This window comes from Battus philenor, unplaced genomic scaffold (genome assembly GCF_028537555.1).
Source record: "Battus philenor isolate CCGP_79_NKW_IND1 unplaced genomic scaffold, ilBatPhil1.0.hap1 SCAF_13, whole genome shotgun sequence".
Lineage (NCBI taxonomy): Eukaryota > Metazoa > Arthropoda > Insecta > Lepidoptera > Papilionidae > Battus > Battus philenor.
In genome coordinates, this window is record NW_027181675.1 from 13,911,294 (window position 1) to 13,936,777 (window position 25,484).

Consider the following 25,484-nt stretch of genomic DNA (forward strand, 5'->3'; position numbering starts at 1 on the left):
GCTATAGAAAACAATTTATTCAATATAATTTTATTGAAAAAGATTAAAACCAACCGATTATTTCATAATAGAAACGCGCTCTTTACATTTAGTTCAAAAGATATTAAGTATATACAATGTTATATAACACCGGGACATGTTTTATAGACAGAAACATATTTTTGTCTTATCCAAAGGTCACTACATAATATTTATATCAGTTCTTACTATTATAAAAATATTTTTATTTTTAGTTTTTAATTATCAATCCTGCGAATACTTCACTATTACACAACAACCATAACTTTTTAATTTTAATTAAAAAAAAAATCGATCATATGTTTTTGCCCATAGCAATCGAAATAATATCGATTTTTTTGTCACTGTAAACACTCTTAAAATATAATAATATGACTAGAAATAAAAAAGACAATTATCTAAATGGCGAACAGTTACGTACGTATCCTAGTTGTATTTTTAATAGAAAAATAATAACCTCCCTAAAATATTTTATACTAAAAAAATGATTTGCATTGTTCAATATTTATTTTGTCTTATTACTTCTGTAGGCGCATACCAACTTACTACTAATGTCAGAAATACACGAATACAAGATCACACGAAACTTAATGATCTTTACTGTATATAAAGGTATCTATATAATAATTTATCAAATGTAAAAATCTATTGGTTTCTAAATAAAATAAAGTATAGAAAAATAATAAATGAAATATTAATATTCCAAATCTTTATATTAATTTCGTCATTCGGTTTCATTTTGTTTCCTTGTTACCGTACGTAAAATTAATAATTACAATTATTTATTCATATTGAGATATTAATATTTAAATACTACAAAGTATACGCACTTGTGTGTACAGTAGTTTCTATTCTAAGATTACTTATTATACAATTGTAAGTACATTACATATGTCATATATATATGTATCTATATGAATATAAATTATTTATCCAACGACTACCGATTCGGAAATTTTTTTTTCGTAATTTCGATATGCCGCGACAAAGGTTTTATAGCTGTCAAACATTTGACGTCAAACAAATCAAAGTAAGGATTTGAATTAGGAATGAGATCGTTACACAAACGAGTCACCTGGAGAGCAAAGCAGAGGATTACTAGCTTAGAGCTCAGAAATGAGGATATCCGTAGACGAACAAATGTCACCAATAAGCTACGAAGAATTGACTGTCTTAAGTGGCAGTAGGCGAGGCACATTGACGGCTGTTAGGATCGAGAGATTCTCTAGAGCAGAGTTCCCCAAACTTTTTTGTGTCGTAGGCCCCTTGCCATGTTTTTCCGTGTTGGGTAGACCCCCTACTTACCTGATATTGATTTCTTGTAAATTTCTAACTGTAGTGAAGTTTAGTGTTAAAAACTTAAAGTAAAAACACATGTTAATTTATACATTTATTAATTGAATTTAAATTAAAACTACTCGAAGTAAAATTTTGTGTCTGTTATGTAAAATTTACGTAACATTAAATAAACATAAAATAAATTATAAATAAAATAGCATAAGCTGATGCAAATGTAAATGTTTTGATATTATAAGACAGTATGATGTAAGTAAATAGATAATATCAGTGTATGTGTTGAGATCCACTATCGTGGACCCCCATTTTCATTTCATGGACCCCCAAATTTTTTTTCGCTGACGTAGACCCCTTGCAGGTTGTCATAGACCATATATATATGGGTCGATATAGACCACTTTGGGAATCACTGTTCTAGAGGAATGTGTAAAAAGAACTAAAATAACCGACTTAGCCGAGTGGATTGGTAAATTGAGGTGGCAGTCGCTGGGTTTCTAGAGTGGAAACCGTGGCCAGATAGACCTTATTAAAGTCTCGCAAATTAAGGTGGTTGCAGGCCGTTTTGAACTGGACTTATTGGAAATGTACGAGGAAGGCCTATGTTCAACTGTGGACGTTCCACAACTGAAATGATAATAAAAACAAATTTAATTAGGCTGTATGAATTTTAAACTAAGCACGCTCGATAAAATTAAAAAAAAATTAAATGTCATCATTACTTCACCTATATGTGTATTCTGATTTGTTTTTATTTATTTTTGTTAATAGTTGTTGTTTATTATAACGAAGTTAAATAAATTAATTGAACATTCTGAAATACGTTTTTAATTATTTATTATTTTATATTGATTCGCGAGAGGTATTTTATTTTGATGAAACGAATTCTATGGAAATAGCCATATCTGTACAGTTTCTTAGTTAAAGATGTAATTCTATGGCTATAGCTTATTTTTGGTGAAAGGTATGGTACATCAGAAATGAGAAATAACGTTGTGATAATGGTACAAGGTCGATAGGTCGAGTTGCAACCACGAGACGGTGGACATATGATATAGTCGCCATACATATATATATATATATATATATATATATATATATATATATATATATATATATATATGAGCTGATCCCGCAAACGTTGTTTTGCAAAAAAAACGTTTTTAATTTACAAATAAAAAATAAGGGCTGATTGTAGAGGGGTGAAAATTTGGGGTTGTATGTATTTTTATATGCTGTATCGTAAAAAAAAATCGTCAAAAAATTAAAAAAAAAATTAAGGGTGAACAACCCTTATCACTTAGGGGTATGGAAAATAGATAGTGGCCGATTCTCAGACCTACTGAATACGCATATAAAATTTGGTAAAAATCAGTCAAGCTGTTTCGTAGGAAATTATATATATATATATATATATATATTATATAAGGTTGTATCCTGGGATTGAACCCGCGACTTAGGATCGCATGTCTCATTCCTCTACAGCTGTGCACTGCTCAAAACATGAACCTACGAAACCTTATGTAGGAAATTAACTTCATCATATATAAACTTATATCCGAGTAAATATTGAATAGTGTTGGCAACATCAAGAAATTATTTAAAAAAAGATAATACGAGATTTATTTTATCGAATACAAAAGCATTACCACAAACACTGGCAATAAATTAGAGAAACAAACAACGAACGCGTCCGTATAGCGTATGGGCGGTCGTTTGCGATAAAGTTGACGACCCGTGAAGGCATTGCCTCTGTGGTTAAATTAAAAAAGACCTAACTCGTATGTTTTATGTGAATATATATAGGTGGACTGGAAAGTAATGTCGTTTCTGTCGATATGTTTTACAGAAAAACCGATTGATTTGTTACCGCTCCGGCATTGATTTGTATACTAGATGGCAAAAGGTTGTTGATAATGAAGGTGAACATAATGTTAATTAGAAAAAAAAAACTTGTTAAAAATGTAGTCGTGTGAATTTAACTTAAGAAAGCGACATTACCTTCCGGTCCCCCTAATTCAAATTGTATATTTAATTATTGTCTTTTGAGGTTCCAATTCATATTCATAGGCATTTATTTACAAGCGCTTTTGAATTGTCGATTATTTTAACACTATAAGTATAGTATAGTAAGTTACCACCGGTTCGAAATGGCAGTCATCTAAGAAGAGCCGCCCAGAAACTTGACAGTTTTCTTTTTAGTTAAAATTTAACAATCGCTGTATATATTATAATATCAACTATGTAAACAAGTCATGTCATTTGTATATATACCTAGGTATATATAATATTTTTGTTTGTTTTTCAGTTGATTAGTAACAAAACCCTATTAAAAATGTAGTCGTGTGAATTTAACATAAGAAAGTGACATTACTTTCCGGTCACCCTATATATGTGACGTTACTTAGTCATCATTAAAGGTTTTTAAAACTTAAATAGTAATGCGTTAGGTTTTACTTAGGTTTCATGCAGCTTTATTAGAATTAAGCAGGAGGTCCACGAGGCTAAAATTTACTTTGGGTCATCGTACTCCAGTTACAACGATGACGTTTGCATGAAGAGGGACACCTGTGTAGGTGAATGGGTTTGCGAAGGGAGGACCCTCACCGCCCTCGCGTGTACGCGGCTGTCAATGTCTTAAGTATAAGTGTGATGCTTGTATGTGATGGGGGCCCGATATGCGAGAGTACAGTGATGAGATGATGAGAGGAATTTATTTAAAATCTTCTTTAATGTTGTGATATATGATTGTAATTTGTTCATCGTAAGTCGTAATACCTTCACATATATTTAAAATAAGACGGAATGAATCCAACGACTGCCGATCTTCAAGGTCGACCGTCCTCGTGGGTGTGTCCCACGCTGCGCTTGTCAACCCGCTGTCTCCATATAGCCTGCTCACTGCTACTTCAAATTACAAATCCATTAGTCTATGTCATTTACACTTGTTCAACTACGCATTCCAATAGAAAAAATACAGTGCTTGCGTACTAAGATGAAGGAAGCTTCCGGATTCCTTAACCAAATTTGAAATACTCCAGAAGCCAGTTAATGAAATGTCTACAATATTTGTTGTTAGAGGGCGGCTGCCAGTTCCCTAACCGCGAACAGCGTGAGCGAACCTTTGGATCCGGATCCCTCCTTAGCTCGCCTGTGATCCCCGCTGCCGTACCAAGCCGCATACACAACATCAACACTACACAACTCTACTTGGGTAGAGCGGTTTGCTACGTGCGAACGTCATCGTACAACTGGAATGCGTCCAGCTTCTGTTTTATTTTTAAGTTCACGGACCCTTCCGCCCCGTGAACTCGGATCCGATGAATTTTGAAAAGCCCCCGAGCTAATGCATCAACTTCCACCGAGAATAAGTCTTAAAATAGGTTGATGTTTGCTCTTGTCATACTTTAAGTGTTCAGCAGGTTATATAGAGATTTCGCCGTTATACCTCTCATTTTTACCTCTCGTCGTTTCAGCCCATAGAGGCCCTCTGTATGGCATAGGCCTCCACCAAAGATATCTATGGATCTACATTATCACTACACTCCATAGGTAGGTTGGCGATAGCAGTGATGTTCTATGGTAGACAGAAGACGCTGTTCTCCTTTTGAAACATGTTTATGAGCAGGGACAATCCTTTATAATTAATGCACAAAGTGTTAATTATATAAGATTGTATTCCGGGAATCGAATCCCCGAATTACGATCGCAAAACTAAGTCTTCTACTGCTGCGATACCACAGCTCAAAGCTAAGTACTAACTATTGTAAATTGTGTTGAAAATAAATGACGAAGCTCAACACGGATTAAGATGCTCAAGTGCTTTTTAATTAATAGCCTACTTTTGAGCTCCGGGGGAGAGTTCCCCTGAGCGGCAGTTCCAACTCCTAAAGTTATCTCATTTGCATGCATTGACATACATTTTAAATCAGCGACACCCGAGCGACCTACCCTCGATGCCTCTATTTCGTTGCCTTTGAGCGTCGCTTTTAAATATTTAAAACTTGTTTCGGCTAATTGCATATGCAATTCTGGACGGTGTGTACAAACCGCTTATTTTATGTTATTCTACATTAAGTATACATTTAATTGACACATTTGATTATATGCAAATACATACTTTGTTATCTGTTAAAAATAATGACAAAGAAGTCTATAAAAATGCGTATAGCATTATCATGCAGTTGTAAGATAAACGCTGTTGGGTGGCAGTAGCTGGATAAGTAAGTAACTTGACCCTGCGGATTGGCAAATGGCACCGGGTTTCATAGCGTGTAGAACAGACGCTCGCAAGGGCTTTAAGGTTCTATAAGACCACGGAGCGAGCGCAACGTAAAATGTCCACCAAGAAGTTTGGTCGACTTTGATAAGAACTTTTTTATCCTATTGTAATATCTATCGCTAGGCTTGGTTTAGGTTGAAATTGATGCTGATAGCCCAAGGACTTTGAGCTTCATAGGAACTGATTTCACGGAGCGCAAGGGTCTGTCAACTTAAAAATAAAACAGAAGCTGGACAGACGCATTCCAGCTGTACGATGACGTTCGCACGTAGTAAACCGCTCTACACGAGTAGAGCTGTGTAGTGTTGATGTTGTGTATGCGGCTTGGAACGGCAGCGTGGACCGCAGGCGAGCCAAGGATGGATCCGGATCCAACCTGGGTTCGCCCACGCTGTTCGCGGTTACGAAGCGGTTGGCCGCCCCCTAAGAACGGGTGTTGTGGTGTGATGAGTAGTGTTTTGTTCTATTGACAGTTGTTGTCGCTGTACAGTTTAATGACGAGAGGCATTGTTACTTATAAATCAATAATAACGATGCCATTGTCGAAAGTACCAATGATTGGTAAATCAGAATACATATTTATGACTTCTTTATTCGGAATCATAATCATTATTTTAGATATAGGACTTTCACTGTCAGATATATTTCTCCGCCCTAGAATTTTAATTTGGGCAGTCTGAAAAGGCCTTCATCTAGCGCAGAGTTCCCCAAACTTTTTTTGTGTCGTAAACCCCTTGCAATGTTTTTCCGTGTTGGGTAGACCCTTTACTTACCTGATATTGATTTCCTGCAAATTTCTAACTGTAGTGAAGTTTAATATTAAAAACTTAAAGTAAAAACACATGTTAATTTATACATTTATTAATTGAATTTAAATTAAAACTACTCAAAATAAAATTTTGTATCTGTTATGTAAAATAAACATAACATTAAATAAACTATAAATAAAATAACATAAGCAATAAGTCAATACTTTTAGTGAGAAGGATAAACCTGATGCTTTAATAATAAATCAACATTTTGCGTCAATTCAATCTGTTTTGATATTATAAGATAGTATGATGTAAGTAAATAGGTACTATCAGTGTATGTGTTGAGATCCACTATCGTGGACCCCAATTTTCGTTTCATGGACCCCCCAATTTTTTTTTTGCTGATGTAGACCCCTTGCAGGTTGTCATAGACCCCTAGGGGTCGATGTAGACCACTTTGGGAATCACTGATCTATCGTCTTCTAACCATCTTAATTCGTCTGTCCAACTTGCCAGCGGTGGTCAGACTTTCTGCTTATGGGACCATGGATTTTTTTTGCGGTTTGAATATATATATTAGACTAGTTTAAACAACGTATGGGTTATTACAAGATATGATACACAAATAATACGTGAGCAAAACAAATTTGAATTATTACTTTATATAGTCTCGTGTTTATCGTTCCACAGACGTGACTTGATGATTTACAAAGAAACTATTTATTCATTTTAATATATTTCATTGGTGCTGTTCAATTTAATTATAATAATCTGTCCGTATAGACCAGAGTTCCCCAAACTTTTTTGTGTCGTAGACCCCTTGCCATGTTTTTCCGTGTTGGGTAGACCCCCTACTTACCTGATATTGATTTCCTGTAAATTTCTAACTGTAGTGAAGTTTAGTGTATGTTCAAAATGTATTGCGACCACAAAGCGAATACCAACATCCTACAACTGACACAATTTTATAAACATATATATTTTTTTTACTTCATAGGTACTTTTATAAATAATGTAAATGTTTTGATATTATAAGATAGTATGATGTAAGTAAATAGGTACTATCGGTGTATGTGTTGAGATCCACTATCGTGGACCCCCATTTTCATTTCATAGACCCCCAAATTTTTTTTCGCTGACGTAGACCCCTTGCAGATTATCATAGACCCCTAGGGGTCGATATAGACCACTTTGGGAATCACTGGTTTAGACTATATGCGATGTTATTGGCCTGACGCGTTTCAGTAAACTAAAAAAAAACATAATTTGTGTTTAAAAAATGAAGGTATTATAGATAATGAAGATATGATTATGAATTGTTTGTCTAAAGTGGCAGTAGGCGTGGCATATTGCTTGTGCAATCGACGGCAGGTGGGGTCGGAAGGTTCTTACGTGGCGACCCCGGGCAGGTAGACGTGGTTTCGTAGATACCCCAAGGAAGTAGATAGCTGCGGGTAACGCAAGACCTGTCGTTGTGGTGATGTTTGGAGGAGGTTTATGCTTTGCAGTGATGAGTATATCGGCTGTTATGACGAAGAGCTGATGCTTCATCATGAATTCAATTCAACAAGCACACTTCGAGTAAATATAGGATTGCATGAAAAGTTAATTTGGCATTTATGTGATCTTCTGTATGTTTAAGATACCCTGGCTATTGGTTCTACTGGTTTAAAACCACATCGGTGGTCGTTCTCTGCCCTGATGATAGAAGCTAGTTTCTTTTAAAATTTTTGGATCAAATTGCCAGGGTGGAGCTTGAATTCGAACAATAAAAGTCTAGAATAAATATCCCAGAGATTATAGTTCCATCAGATTGTCTATTTTTATGATCATGTTGCTCCACGATGCCAAATATAGGAACATTAACGAGGATATATTTCAAAGACGTCGAGTCGGATTCCAGCTTGTTCCGGAAAATCTAGCTGGTCATGATTCTGGTCTAAACGTTCATGGGAAACAGGGTCTTGCTAAGTATCTGCATAGGTTTAGACTCAAGGAGAGCCCCTAGTCAATCTGGGACCCTGCGGTGGATCTGACTGGTGCACGTAAGAACCATCTGTTCTGTATTCGCAAAAGAAAGTTCAGAACGTCAGGAGGAGTTGGAGAGAAGAATGGAGAGAGACACCATCGCCTCCCTAATGGGAGACAAAGAATGCGGACATGTATTTTTGAAATGTTGTTTAGAAATTATCAAGTCGATTATATATATATAAATAAAATATAAAATGTATGGTCGGGTGAAGTAAAATGCAATGAATGTAATATAAATAGAAATTAGTTATAGCAAATAAATATTGTAGATATTAAACAGTGATTTCAAAGATTGAGGCGATGTGTAAAAGGATTGTGGATAAACGAAAAGAGAATGTAGGATAACGTGAAGGACGAAATAAGATAGAGAAATAGAAATAGTAGATGGTAATAGAAGAGAGAGTTAATAAAATATCTGTTGAAAAATAATTACAACTTAAAAGTCCTTGTTGTTAAGATAGGTGTGAACAAGATGTCTCCAAAAACAGGTATCAATTAAAAAATATATAAAAACAGGAGGTGCAGTGTAATGTAGATGGTGTCCCTGATTACGACCCTCAACAATGAGGATAAGGATGCAAGAAACCGGATTCCGCGACTTAAAAAATGTTAAAATAATGACAAATATATTTAAACTGCTTGAGTAAAGTCTGCGGCCAAAGTTTGTACGAATTCCGAACAGAAATGATATAAACACGAAAACGAGTTTTGAAACTTGTTTTTTTTTTATCATTATGTCTAAGTACAACGAAATTGACTACTCCATTACGAATTATCTATATAAACAAATAAAATTTGATTGTCTCTTTGTAAATTTGAAATAAACGGTTTTTACTAAATGCATATAAATATGTATACCGTATATATACATCGAAATATACATTTTTAAAATATCCGTCTGTTTGTTCCGGCTGGTCTCGGAAATAACTGGACTGATTTTGATGAGACTTATACTGGCAAGTAGCTTATGTAATAAGGTGTAACTTGGGCTACTTATGTAATAAAAAAATTTATTTCTTAAATTCTACGCAGACGATGTCGCGAGCAAAGTTAGTCTTAAATAACATTTAAACTTACAAAGCGTATATATAAGGAAAATAATAAGTCCGAAACTGCAATTTTCGGGAGAGACGAAAAACTAAACATAGGTTATATCTCAAAAAATTATATAATAAAAATTATAATCTTTGTATTAAAAGTGTTGTGTTAAAAGTAATAAAATTTTATACCGAACAATATTTTAATTTTTATATTTGTAAGATGTATTATATTGTTTCTGAACATGGTATTGCTGTTAGTCCTAAGGCTTTTACAGCTTCATCGGTACTGACTTCACGGAGCGGAAGGGTCCGTGAAATTTATAAGAATGCTTTGCGTATATTCTTTTTTATACTTCACCTTTTTAATTAGAGGAAAAAAATAGATAACTCTGCCTATCTCCGCCATTTTTAGTCAGAATATTACGTAAAAAATTGTCAATTTAGAACTCTTAGATTGCAAATATTTAAAAAACCAGATAAAAATTATAATGACGGTAATTTTTTTCGGAGAGTGCGGCGATATGGTAACCTTTGCTTATATACATATTTTACTAATCACCCTGTATATTTATCTCGAAGTTAAAGTAATATACTTATACGATTTTTTCTTTACGCTATAAGTAAAATGGCTTGTTGATACAGTTAAAACATGATTTATTTACGCAAACTTAATAAAGTTAACTGGTCCAAAATATACTTTTAAATTTACAATCTGCCAGGCTGTTTTATCTCGTTTTTTTTTTTAAATTAATTATTTTAAAACGTCGAGATAAATTATGAGTAAATTTATTCCTTTGAAACGGTGATGTGATACCATATTTTTTTTAATTGCTATACTTATGTTGACCTTCGTAATTAAGTTTTAATAAATTGAGTCACAGATAATATAATTTAGTCTGCGCTGTAACAAAGTAGTTATTTTTACTTTCATTATATCTGCTGATAGACGCCCACAACTGCCACTTTGGTTGAGACACGTCTGTTGTTCATTTCTTACTTCAGCACCTTTTTAATCTTTGAAAGCTGTTTAAAATACAGGATGATTACTCACAGGTATAAAAGTTTTTTCTTACTTGGGACACGTTCTTCGACACCAACGATACAATCTCCTTCAACTTATCATGATGGGAAAGGTCGCTGGTAAAAGGAAGGTTGGTAGGAGAAAGAAGTCGTGGCTTCGTAACATTAGAGAGTGGACCGGAATCGCCAGCGCTGCTGAACTATTACGCAGAACCAAAAATAAGGAAGAGAGCAGGAAGCTGATAGCCAACCTCCACTAGTTGGAGAGGCACTTCAAGAAGAAGAAGATAAAAGTTTTTAAATCTATTTACGATAAACCTTTGTAACGTATTCAGTTTGATATCTTCTTTTTGGTCAATAATACTTCATACTACATTGTTCACTGGTTTATGCACGAATCTCCTTACTACAACCGTTTTTAGTGATCGGCCGCCCGCTCTCTAACCACGAACAGCGTGGGCGAACCGTAGTTGGATCCGGATCCCTCTTCGGCTCGCCTGTGGTCCACGCTGCCGTCCCAACCCGCAAGCACACTCCAGCAACACAACCCGTCAAAGCTCTACCGCGAAGAGCCTTAACAACATGCAAGCGTCCCCGTGCAACTGGTAGGCGCCTCACCAGCTTTTAGTTTAAATCTAGTTCACGGACCCTTCCGCTCCGTGAACTCAGTACCGATGAAGCTGTAAAAGCCTTAGAGCTAACAGCATTAACATCAACAGAAACAATAGAATAGAATAGAATCTCCTTATTTCTGTGTCGATCTCACAGCGAAGGTTTGATTATGGTCCTCTTCCATTTCCCGCTGGGAGTCCTTGTCCCATCTTATAAAGTTTTTTTTAATCTGTAAGCCGTTAATGTATTTGCAGTAACGAATTCGATCGAAACGAGAAGTAACATAAACAACCGTTATGCGATTCTTGTCGTAAAATTAAAAAAAAAAACAAGGAAAACAGATAAGCTGCTTTTTTTTTTGAATTGCGAATGCTATAGTCCGGATTGTCGTTGAGTGACAGGCAAGGACTTTATGCGCCGGTTTATGGCTGTCAAAGTGTGTGACGTCTAAATAGGCGGGAAAACATGTTGCTCGGTGACAAACGTGTTCGAAACTTAATTTTAGTGCGCAGTACAGGCCTACGTTTTTAATATTTAATTTGAATCGATTTTCTTTATTGTATTTCGTTGAATTACTAAATGTTTATCGGGGTCTATACGAGAGATATTAACTTTTATTTTTTATCTGTATTATCCGCATTCGTGACTCATTTGGTGTTCAGAAATAAACATGAATTCCATTAAAAAACCATCGACCGTATCAGGGTCTTGTTTTTATTTAAATGTTGTTTTAATTAATTTATCGGTCGTAAAATTAAAAAAAAATAGTTTACATTTTTCATTATTGTTATGTACGATTTTTTCACACGCCTGGAACATTTGAGATGTGGTTCTAGAAAATTCCATTTTATGATTACACGAGTAAAAGAGTAAAATCTAAGGTTTTAAAAGATTTTATCTTGCAGCTGGCTAGTTTTGACTTCACGCCGTACTATAAGGTTAATCACCAGTGTTAGTGTTATAAAAAAGTAAATACTGCGATTTATATACAGGATGGTTGGCTATTGGTGTAAAAGATTTGAAGCATTTACATCAAATTTCAATCTCACTATATAAATCAAAAAGTCAAACTGTCAAAATAATATTGCTGGCTGTCATTCCATGTGGCATTTGCTATATTTTTTTGTAATTAAAAAAGTTTATTTCGAACTGTATCAGACGTCAGATATTTTTCTTTTAAGAATATTTCTCAAATAAAAGTAGCACAACTAAGTGTGTCAACTGTAGACAGTATAAGTCCTGTCAAAATCGGTCCAGAACTTTCTGTGAAAAAATATTTTGGTGTATGTACCGTCAATATATTTGTATGTGATAAGAGGCTTTTATTTTAATATTATAAACGGATACTAAATTTGTATTTATTTGTATAGATCAGGGCTTCTTAAACTTGCCATTCACGACCCCATTTATGATTGCAAGTTTTTTAACGACCCTATACAAATTTAAAAAAATTAATATTTTTTGATGATTTATTTACCAGGTAACAATATGCATATACATATGAAAATATACAGTTTTCGTACGTACGTACAGTTTTCGTTAGAATTCGTTTTAAAACATACAAAAATTTAAAATTGCACAAAAAATTATAAAATTGTTTGTATATTAGTTTGACATTAAAATCCCTCGACCCCAGAATTTTGCCTCGCGACCCATAGTTTAAGAAGCCCTGGTATAGATAAATGTTTTTTTACAACGCGAGGTCCGTGTCCCACATGGGGGCAATTCGAAAGTGGACTTTACACGAGTTAAACCTTTCGATTTAGTAAAAAAAATATATATGTCACATAGAAGGGCTTACGAATTTAAAAAAGGCAAGGTATGTCACAATGTAATGTTTATCAGTTGACATTCGCACTAACACTAGCCTTTTGTTAAGATATTAAAAAAAAAGTTTTAAGTACTTGAAGGAGTTGTTTGCGAAGTAAAATTAAATTAAAAATATTTACAACAGTTGGCATTTACACTTTTTTTTCTTGGTAAACTCCGGCCAGATACATAAAGTGCAACATTGTCCCTTCACATGGGCGAGCCGGGTTGAAAACTGCGAATGTATACCGTACAAAGATTTTTATGTTTCCAGCGTATATTGTTGTTGGCGTATTGCGTTGTACTTAATGAATTGAAACTTGCCCGGCCCACTTGTCAATGTGTTTTTCTAGAACATTCTCATTGTTTAATATGTCGTTTTTGTATGTAATTGTGGTACCTTGTGTTATGATTTACCTCTCTGGTTCCAAATGTTCTTATATACTACGGTTAATATTGTTATAATTCTAAATAAATACTCTTTGTTTGTTGGCAATATTTTGATAATAAGATAAGGTCATTCTAAATTCAAAATTATTTTAGTTCATGCCTCCCTCAAATATATCTATGGTAGATGCTAAGAGTCATGCTTGGCAGCCTTGTTGGCGATTGCAATGTGGTATTATGGTACGCAGAGGACGACGCTGATCATCATCTGGAAACTTCTTTGTGTCAACGACAATCATATATAATTAAGAAAAGGACCAATATTTAGCCACTTCCGCACATGCAGTGGTAGTCGTGCAATAAAGTGCACCGCCCGCCAGCCCGCTGACAAATGCGTATGCGGCAAACAATGCGAATCACACAACCTCCACCGCCAAATCACTCAACACGTGATTCACCCCTCCACGGGGCATCTTCAGGAGTTATGTTACAGCGATTAGTGCCAAACACAGAGTATCATATATAATTAATGCAAAAAGTGTCAATAATATAAAATTGTATCCCGGGAATTGAACCCGCGACCTATGATCGCAAGTCTCAGTCATCTATTTACTCAAAAAGGTGCAGTACCCGGCGATAAATATTGCACATCGATTTTGAAAAGAGACAATCGGCTAATTTCGGCTTCATAGAGCACTGTCTCTGTCCCACACTACCTATGATACGTTTTGAAAGTCGTTGTATTTCCGACGATAGAGATAACGCTCTACGTAGCCGAAATTAGCCGATTGTCTCTTTCCAAAGGTCGATGTTCAATGTTTATCGTCGGGTACTGTACTGTTTTTTTTGTTGTTTAATTTGGCACATTCACATTTTATTATTAGGATCCATTTTAGACAGACATTAGCGTCCATGCCTATGTTTTAAATTCATCTTTATTTGCCGCATGCATTTATCAGTGAGCTGGCGGGCGGTGCACTTTGTTGCACGACTTCCACTGCATGTGCGAAAACCTCTGGTTGAGGCATATGTCCAACATTGGGCGTCATACAGATTAAACGATGCTGTTGACTAATATATCGTGATTAATTACTTAACAATCATTATATATATAATTAACAGTTTGTTGGTTAAAGATATTTTGTTTCTTATTTCCAGCCGACTTGCCTACTGCAAGTCATATGCCTCTCCCAAAGATAGTAATGACGCTTACTTAGAGAGTGCACTACCTCCTTTAGGATGTACTAAACCTTCATCGGGTTCCTAAGGCTGCACAACAGCACCTCCTTCAACTTAAATAAATAATCTGGACGTTCGTACTTTTATTTGTAATAGAGTTTTTAGAGGTACTAATTATTAAAAAAAGAAAAATTTTCGAAAGCCGCAACTCAAATTTTAAGCTAGCACTATTGGCGCTTAAAAATTCTGCCTACCCTCATTTTAAATTATAGACCCGGCGGTAATCTCTCCGACCGCAGAGAGATGCCGTTCGCGCTTCGCAATTCATTGTGCTCGTTGTGTATAGACCAACAAGTAATGGGTACGCGTGGCGTACCGCAGACTCGCACTTAAACCTCATTATTCTAATTAATTTTTGGTATATACTCATCTCATGGTTGAACCTATATAAATTTGTAGCTATCAGAAAAACTCCAATACCTTTATTCCACTTTTAACACTCTTATCGGCCAACTAGCTTAGTTTCCACTAAACAACTTATCACCTTGAAGGTTATCGAACGAGTGACCGAGCTCCCGATTCGATAATCAAAACGCTTCAACCCCACCACTCTCAATCCTTTTACCGGAAGTTGTCACAAAAGAGTGACGAAGTCGAGTGGTGTTGCCATTGAAGAAAAATAAAATTACCTTTTATATAATTATTACATATCTATATTTATATATATATGTGGTATTTATACATGTATATGTTGTGCCCAATGGAAAGACACTCGAATTTACTTCTAATACTTTAATGAATACAACTACTTCAAAAGTCTTTCCCCTATCCACACACCAGCCGTCATCTGTCAATGTCAAGTTTTCTATCTTTCTCTCCTAATGTTGCCATTTTATCTCCCAGATATACGTATTACAAACAGTAACCATACTGTGATACAAGATCGGTATAAATAATTTTACAGACATTCCACACATACAAGTAAAGAGCTGCCACCCTAGTAATGCCTACTTATGTTCCACGGATAATAGGTTCGCTATATTGGCCATATAGGGCAGTAACGTTTTTGATAATACAATGCGTCCCACATGTACAATTATTTACGTTAGAGGAATGAGACTTGGTATCGTAGGTAGCAGGTTCCATACCCGGAATACAATCTTGTATAATTCACACTGTGCATATAAGATTGCAACTGCTTAAAAGTTTCTAGAAGATGGGCAGCAACATCCTCTACGTACAATATCACACTGCGATCGACAACCAACCTACCCCATTATAGCGACCGCGAGGCCGCAGAGCTCATAAATCGCTCGAAGGAAGAACTTCGTCAAGAGCGCAATCCGCACTGAACACAACCGCATTTGGCAGGCTAGATACGAGAGCTCAGGGTCGACATACCATAGGACTCCTTTCGAAACTCACCGACATAAACAAACTGCGAAAACTCATCAAGACATCTTCCCATCTAATAAGCGGGCACGGGTACTGCAAGCAGTACCTGCACCGTTTTAAAATAATCGATAACGAGACTTGCCCATGTGACGGCTCCACAGTACAGACTTTTCATCACTTACTCAGAGACCGTTTCCGATTCGAATCCAAAAGACGTAACCACGTGACCTTATGTGGAAACCTTAATATACCTCCGTTCAACTTACCGGACCTTCTCAAGATAAAAATCTACAGGAAAACCTTTTGATGAGTTGGCCCGGCACATAGTCCTAAACCTCAAGGCATTTAACGGTCTGTAGCACTTGGGAAGCGACTTGAAATAAAATAATGTACCAACTAATATATAATTGAGTAAAACTTCCAAATTTTATTGTCAATATGTATAAATTTTAGCTGTATTTACCCATAAGAGAAAATTGTGTAAGAAAAATTGTAAACAATTATAAAACGCTGTCGTGCCTCGCAGCTGGGAGAAGAGAGATCAAATAGCGGCAACCCTCTCCCAACTGTCTGCGTTAGTAAAAGCGAAATAAAAATATTGTATAAAAACACTAGCGATACAAAAAATAATTTAAAAAAATCGCTTCAAGGCCCCCACGAGGAGTTAGGTAGCATTCCGACACAACACCCTCTTAAAGGTCCAGACCTCGGCTTGGACATTTGCTATTGCCTCGCTAATATTTCTAAGGCACTTCATCTAACACCCTAGCAGAGATGTGCACAGTATTTATTATAAAATCTGTCTATATTCCGATAACCTATATTATTATTTATGTAGAATTGTGTATGGCACGAGAAAAATACTACAAGAGCGTAATTTGACACAAGCTAGAATCAAATTTTCAATTCCCGATTTTTAAATGTATTCCGGAAGTCTAGACTTCCGGTTTCTGTATGGGTTTACGTTAAGAGTCCGTAGAGGGGACTTGATACAAGTAAATTGTAAAAGTTTAAAAAAATTGCCAAAATTCGTAATTTATTTCCATCGAACATGTAACAAAATTCGAACAGTAAAATTTTACTTTTAATTTAAGGACGCATTCATTTGCGTTATATTGTTACAAAAAGATTAAAAATTGTTATCGTAATAAAAAGTTTAGGTTAAAAACAAATATTATCAAAAATATTTTAGTCTATTCTTACGTCTGATAATGACGTTTTCTATTGTGTTAACGTGAAATAAAAGAATAAAGAGTGAGATTAAAATTTTGCGCCATAAAAGTGACAAATACATTTTATAAGCTGTCAAACGTAGCACGGATGAGAGGCGGTGTTGCCGAATTGTATACCGTCTCACTCTCCCACCCGTATGTTAGACAAAGCGGGAAGAATTTGACGCTAGGACGTTGATTATCCAAATGAATACCAGTTCAGTTCAGATTCACCGAGGCCATTCGCGCGGGAAATTTTTCGCGGGCGATGGCACAGATAAAAAAATACCTTACCGCGTCCGATGCTCAATGACATGACAATCGGAATGTAATAGTCCGCCAATTTAAAAGTCATTAAGTCGATTCGAAATTTAACGTTGGTGTCTGCTATCGGCTAGTTTTGTTTTGTTTTTTTTTTTTGATAGCTGTTATTATTTTCAGCCAGGATATATTTTTTAGATATATTTTTTAGACAGAAAAAATGCGAACTAATACAAAAAAAAATTGTTGTCATTATGATGATAATTTTCATTATCATCCGAAATTACGGTAAAAGACATTGAAAAAATATTACTAGGTAAAGTCAATGTCGTAGAGTGAATTTAAACTTTACATTGGCGAAAAGACTTGAACAGTACTGAAAAATTAAAAAAGAAATAAGAATTTAAATATTTATTTTAATATTTATTTTCATAATTAAATTTGTCATTGTGAATATTTCTCAATTACACAAAATGTCAGAATTTTTTTGTAAAGGAAACGGATTTCAACGGTTGACAGTGGCAAATATTGGTTTGTATATTGGTCTATATTTAAACTATATATGGAACGTCACATCAATAATTGACAACGAGGAGAGTCGTGGGTCCTGTCTAGTGTACTGCAGAAGGATCATAAAAGAGACCATTAAAAGGAACAAGTAGGCAAAAAAAAGTTTATTAGATTAGTACAATAAAAAAATAATTTATAAAGAAATGTAAATGTAAGAATAAATCCAAGAAAGAAATGAAAATATAGCAAAATATAATAATGTAAACTTTTTTTTATTTAATTGAATCAGGCGTTATTTTGCGGAAGTCCATCCTAAGTAAGAAAAGGACCAATATTTAAGCACTTCTGCACATGCAGTCGTAGTCGTGCAACAAAGTGCACCGCCCGCCAACTCGCTGATAAATGCGCACGCAGCAAACAATGCGAATTACACAACTAACACCGAGATGATTCTGTGTTTGGCACTAATCGGTGTAACATAACTCCTAAACATACCCCGTGAAAGGATAAAACATGTGTTGAGTGATTTGACGGTGGCGGTTATCATCGGGCTGGTGGGCGGTGCACTATGTTGCACGACTACGACTGCATGTGCAGAGCTAGAATACTACTCTAGTGGGTAGGTGAAAAAGTGAGGTGATGAATGAAAAGACAAGGAAAAAATTAGACCAATGAAATAATTTATGAAGAGTAGAATATGAATGATGAAATAACATTGAGAAGGAAAAAGACTAGAACGCAAATAATATATAAAAAATATTTGGTAAAAATAGTCCCTATGATAAGTACGTGTGAATAAATGAATTTTAAAAATCTAAGAATTTAACAGTTATATCTTCGTTTCGTAAAGCCTATTAACCCTAAAGAGAGGCCTATCTCTTCCAAAGATATCTGAGCGATATACCATAATCGCCACTATATGCGAGTTGGAGATCACAGTGTGGTGTTATGGTAGACGGAGGACGCAGCTGGCTATCCTTTGGAAACTTTTATGAACATTGGTAATCATATATAATTTATTAACAAAGTAAATTATTTAAGATTGTATTTCGTGAATTGAAACGTGATACGGTCGCCTGTGTCAATGATATTCTGTTGGGTTCCAAATGCTCGGCAACCGACAGTTATATATTGTAGATGTTACGTAAATATTTTTATGTATTATATCTTTTCTTTTAAAGGAATACGTGTTTGAGAATTTTCAAATACAAACCATTTGTAATACATTGCAGATTACGTATAACATTGATATAATCTGTTGACTGCATGCAAATAATACATTGTTACATTTAAAGTTGAAGATAATGAACAGGTAACGTAGTGGATGTAATGATATGGCCGTTTATAACAGAGAATCCACGATTAAATGAGCGGTTTAGTTAGATATACATGGCGTACGACACGAACATTCGAGAAGAATTGTCTGAATGAATGAAATTACGTATAATTGTTTTTTTTTTAATTTAGATTGCGCAAAAACATTAGACAGGTTAGAGCTTAGTGATATTTACTCCATTCAAACTTAGGAAAATTTAAACTAAATAAATACAAACAAATATATAAACATATTCATATATATATATACTTTTTTATTTCAGAATCTAGTGAGTCCATAGAATATAAATTATAGGTTTTATAAGTTAGTAACAAAATTTACTTAAAGGCTATATTAGTTATGGATTAGTACGTCACTATATATATATATATATATATATATATATATATATATATATATATATATATCACACAAATCTCCCCATGTTGACAGTTCAATGTTGTTTTTTTAGTTATAAGATTAAGATCTCCGATCAGTGATATAAAGTGACTATTTGGTAAGTTATTTGGACAGGGATTTCTTGATCGATTTGCCGCTTCCAAATCGATCAAGTTTGGACTACGTGAAAGTATACTTTGTGTTCAAGTAGGGTGACCATGGGATTGGGTAATAAAGGACTCCTTGTGAACCAGTGGTGTTTCATTACGAGTCAGAACCCACAGTACGTAACATTACATTCAGACGCATAGATTAAGATAGAGGAACGAGATGCTCCTGAAAAGGGGGGGAAGGGCGATAGGTCAATAGGATCGGTTGAAATGTTTCAGTATACGAGTAAATATTGATTGATTTTCTTTAATATTCTTTTGCGGCGCTCTCAGTATTTGTGCTTTTGGCACGATATATAGGAATATATATAATTAAACGCTACTACAAATTTATATACAGGATGTAATTAACGCCGTTAATACGAGCGGTGCACAGCAGCGAGGATTGTTGTCTTAAATTAAACCTGTTTCAACGAAATACAGCCACGTTTTCCGCTGGAATTGTTTTTTATAACTCGTCCGTAGAGTTTTTGTTTAATGTATTGTGTTACTATTGCATGTAAACCTCCGATTTGAATATAATTTTTCTGTCCCTTGTTGTTTTGATCTATTGTTTAGTTCAAATTCAGAATCTTAGTATATTATTACAAAAGGTTGCCATAGAATCTCCTTGAGAAACTGTTCAATCAGAAATCAGTATTCTTACAGCATTAATAGCATATAATTAATTAATAAGAATAAGAGACATAGTGCATGTAAAAGGTACCGTGAAAAACTGACTGTAACAAAGTTTCGGCTGCAAAAAGTTTTTAATTCATTTTTAATAAACGCAAAATTTTATTGGTTCATCATTTACAAAATTTAAATCGCATGTTAAAAGTAAATTGACGGAAAAGGCTTATTGTTCAATAAATGAATATTTAAATGATTAGAATACTTGGCAATGATGTCGCACGATTATTTTGGATTTAATTTAGGCTATATCTGATAAAGTGTATGTGTATTGATATGTATCAATATATGTGTTGTTGTGGAGTTTGTTACTGCTTCTTCTTCACAACTATAACATTTTGCGAAGCAGAGTAGATAAAAAAAAATACATAATAAGTTTACGATCAATAAGAGTTCGGTTAAAAGTTCCGATATTGAATGAACGTATTATATCTTTTTTTTAAAGCTATGTACATTGCCCTCAGAAAGATTGTCTCGATGACATCAAAATTTTTGCTTCTATACCGTATATACAATATCACTTCCTGGGAAACATAGGTAAGATATTCTTCTCCACGACCTTGCAGAGCGAAGTCAAAAATAGATTAAAAAGCAGTTGACGGTCAATAAGATTTCTGTCAAAAGTTCTAATTTTAAATAAATGTTTTTTATATTTATCTTATATATATTTTTTAATATTATATGTACAGTTACTAATAGAGGTTTTGTTCATTAATTCATATAATTATCATAAGAAAAATATCTCAATTTGATAGCAACTAGAAATAATTTGCCCTTTTCATTAACAGCAACTATGTGTTTTAAAATGAACTTAAAACGAATAATTACAATGGTCATAATTGCGTGCTAGTTTGACGAGAGCCACAACAAATCAGACGGTCTTTTTTGTGATCACTTTGATATATCCTTAATCAAGTAGCCGAAACAATTTATTCGCAGGCTTTATTATATCTTTGAAACACCATACATTATAATAGCATTTTACTATATTTTGCATAAAATCATTTTTAAAATACTAGACAGAAGATTTGCGGGAGTTTCTTCTGATACTTCTCTGGCAGATAAAAGAAAATAAAAAATAAACTGGTTTCTACTATCTATTTATTTCTAGACTGAAGGTGAACATTACACAGTACAAAAATATAGTAGTCATTTTAAAAAAAATGTAAATATTAAAAAATTAAAAAGTGACAACAATCTACGGTATGATTTTTAATCTTCTGCTAGAATTCCTCTGCAGGTGAAAGCCACCTCCAAAGATGCCCAATCTTATCTAGATTTGGCGTTTTTGAAACCTATCTGCACCGGTGACTTTAATTACTTCGTCTTCCTTTCTTGCTGAGTCTTCGTCTCTTTCTTTTCTCATGTGGGCCTTTTCACGCTGTAATTTTTTTGGTCAATCTCTGATCCTGCATACGGTGCTACATGACCGGCATATTTACATTTAAGAGTCAAAGCTTATACTTCCCCATCTTCGGCGTTTGTGGTTTCTCTTAATTTTTCTGTCGGACTTGCATGCTACGCTCCATTCTTCATAGACATGTTACCATTTTGCGGTTTAACTTTTGTCGTAAACTTCCATGCTTGGCAGGCGTATAATGAGCATAGTAAGGATTCCCTTGCTTTTACGTTGATTGGTAAATTGCCTTTGAATATTACCTTTAAGTTCCAGTACATGTTCCATGTTGGTTGTGTCCTTCGTTCAGCAGTGGGAGATAGGCATCATATAAAACATTTGACAGCCGTTCGAAAATCAACAGGCCTCGTCGGAGTGCTAGTGGGCGGTTCGCTCGTGTAGCTTTTTTATGTCCCCCACTATTGGGATCTCTTCTTACACCCCTATTTGTGTGGTCCCCGCTATTTTATTTTACTTTTATGCATCACATTATCTATCTTTCCGTTCTTTCACTCTACAATTTTATCTTTTTCTTCTATTCTATCCTTTTCAAGATCGTGTAGCTGGTGGACGTTGGAGGCGAAAGTTTCTGGAGTTACGAACTCGAAATGTCGCTAGATGCGGGCAGCACAGGACTGGTGATCGTGGCGATGGTTGGTAGAGGCCAATGTCTTGCAGTGGGCATCTATCGACTGATAAGAAGGAAAAAGGACAAAGCCTTTTCCAATAATTAAATTATGTAAATTGTGTAACCTTAGCGGGAACAGAATCTCAACATTTTCTATTTATTTTATTCTATCTTAGATACTGTTGACTAATCGAACTTCTATAGATACGGTCTATTGTTTTAATGTGTTTGAGATATACGTTTTGAATATAAATTTAAAAGAAGATACTAAACGTGATAAAGAATAAGGGCTTCGTAATTAAATGACCAATAATGATTTTATGCAAGAGGAAATATGTTTAAAAGAAAGAGAGGCCCGTGTCGCTCACTCTCTCTCTCAACTTACAGTATACCTCATTCACTACAAGGGTATAGTCCCTCTACGTGTGTACGTCTATGTTGTAACTAGGGTACGGCCCAGCGTAAATTTTTACTGAAACAGGAGGTCCGCGAACTCAATTTTGACGAAGCTGCACCAAGCCTAATTCAGCTAGCAGCAAAACTTAAAATACATCAACTGCAATAAGAATGCTTACTCGATATTTGGATGTTAATGCTATTTGTCCTAAGGCTTTTACAGCTTCAGATAAGAAATCACGGAGCGGAAGAGCACGTGAAGTATACTTAAAATAAATACATTTAAAAAACTTTTAAGTTAAACGGTTTTTTGATACCCATATTTTGGTGGTTGTGGAAAAATATGTACCTCCTCCGCCATATTGGAACGGCGTCCATCTTGAATTTTAAATTTTGACATAATCATCAGTGTAGCCCTTTCATTTGATACCCATATTGAGGGGGTTAAGGAAAAATATGTAATCCGCCATTTTGTATCGGCGGCCATCTTAGATTTATAATGTTATTGATTTTATTATATTGTATTGTCATCTAAATTAAATGTGTATACCAAATTTCAGATCAATCTGACAACGGGAAGGTGCTTAAATTTCAATTTCTAATTTTGACCAAAATAAACAAATTCCGTACGGGTCGAACTGAATAAAACCGTTTAAAAATGACGAATTGTGTTTTAGAGCCTGCATACGAACGAGGCTTACCTGATGTTGTCAATGTAAAGCCTGATGAATGTAGAGTACAGATTGGAGGGCAGTGTGGACCACTTGTCAATCTAAGGATACTTATCCTACCTCGGATCGCTCACGCTGTTTGGGTAGTCAACGCTGTTTGCGTTTCGGTCGATGTGGTGCTTTGCTTTTGTTCATCGCACTCGTTTTTGCGTGCGGAAAAGTGCGTATTTTAATTGTATCTCCTATAGCCGTGATGAAGTTTCTTCTATACCATTTATCACTTGTATATATCGCGGGGAGACGTCAGAATATATATCGATAAATAAACATTATATTTACTGAATATCATGTCTTTTTATTTTGTTAAAATTTGATGAGAAAACTATGTCAAGTTCACTTTAACCGAACTCAACCGAGGGCTGTTCTATCAAATTTGACTTCTCTAGCATTTGCATCTTGAAGTACAAAAGTAACCGCTATAAATTATTTAAAGTAGAAAATAAAATGAACGGAGCTTTGTATACGAATGATATAGTTAATTTAGGCAGTTAGCTCAGCCGTCGGGAACTGAGACATATATTTAATGGAATCAGGCGTTACCTTGCGGAAGTCCATCCTAAGTAATAAAAGGACCAATATTTAGCCACTTCCGCACATGCAATGGTAGTCGTGCAACAAAGTGCACCCCCCGCTAGCCCGCTGATGCGACAAACAATGCGAATCACATAACTGCCACCGTTAAATCACTCAACACCTGTTTCACCCTTTCACGGGGTATCTTCAGGAGTTATGTTACACCGATTAGTGCCAAACACTGAGACTTGCGATTGTAGGTCGCGAGTTCGATTCTCGGACTCGGAAATCAATTATCCTTTATAAAAGTAAACAATGGTCACCTAGAAGCTCTAATTTATTGTGTTCCGTTTTTAAAATATTCTCAATAAGTCGTTCCAATCCACAGAACTTACTATAATACATAGGCCTCCAAGATATCTATGGAGAGGATATAACATAATCGTCACGCTTGTAGCATTTTCAATATTCGAATAACTGCATATTAAAATTAATATTTTTTATTATCTGTCCCTGCATACTTTGTACAGTACCCGGCGATAAATATTGCACATCGGCCTTTGGAAAGAGACAATCGGCTAATTTATTATTTTTTTAATATATTATTTTTGGTGTATAATGGTGTTTATCATGTACAGTTGTAATTTTCATAAATAATTAAATACATAAACATAACGTGAACATCTTTTTTATTTTATTTCACCCCAACCTAAAGCCGCCACTTATAGAAAAAAGAAAAACAAAGACTAAAATATAATTATCAAAAGAAGCAAATGATACTTGTATTAACAGCTCCTTATAGATACCGGGGTGTGTGTATTTCGCGCGATTGAGATAACGCTCTACGAAGCCGAAATTAGCCGATTGTGTCTTTCTAAAGGCCGATGTCTTTCTATTGGCCTATAGTATTCCAATAAAAAAATATATGCATGTAAAATATTTAAAAGTGATCATTTTATAGATAGATTAGAAATATGTGTTAAAGCTTCTGCATTGATAAAAGATTTATAACTAATAAAAGATTCAACAATAATTTAGTAATAAATAGTTGTACGAAAATGTATGACTCAATTTTATTGTTGAGCGCAAGTACTTCCAAAACTAGACGCGCAATTAAAGACGTAATAAAATGTTCGTTATTGTAAACATCGTGATAAAAAAAACTTGTTGCGCAAGGACGACGATAAACACAACCGCGACGCTCCACGGGTCAAAAGGCACTGACGAACGAAACGTGTGTAGGATTGTGGTTGAGCTACTTGTAGCCGTACTCCATTTAAAAAAAATTAAAAGACGAATGATTATTAACGTTGTAAAGGTTGATGAAAATTTAATGTTGTGCTACCGAAACCACTATACCGCTCCTTAGGAAACTACGGCGAGGTGAGGGGGCTGAGGTAAAAGAAACATGAGATGAGAAGAAGCTGTGTACATGCTCATTTTGCCCCGAGCTAAAACATATTT

The 25,484-nt window shown here is 34.9% G+C and overlaps 1 protein-coding gene across 1 annotated transcript in view; it reads left to right on the forward strand.

Annotated features, from left to right (window-relative positions):
• Nucleotides 1-25,484, forward strand: part of LOC137933521 (cell adhesion molecule DSCAM) — a 96,609-nt gene that overhangs the window by 341 nt on the left and 70,784 nt on the right. The gene's annotated exons all lie outside the window — the stretch shown is intronic.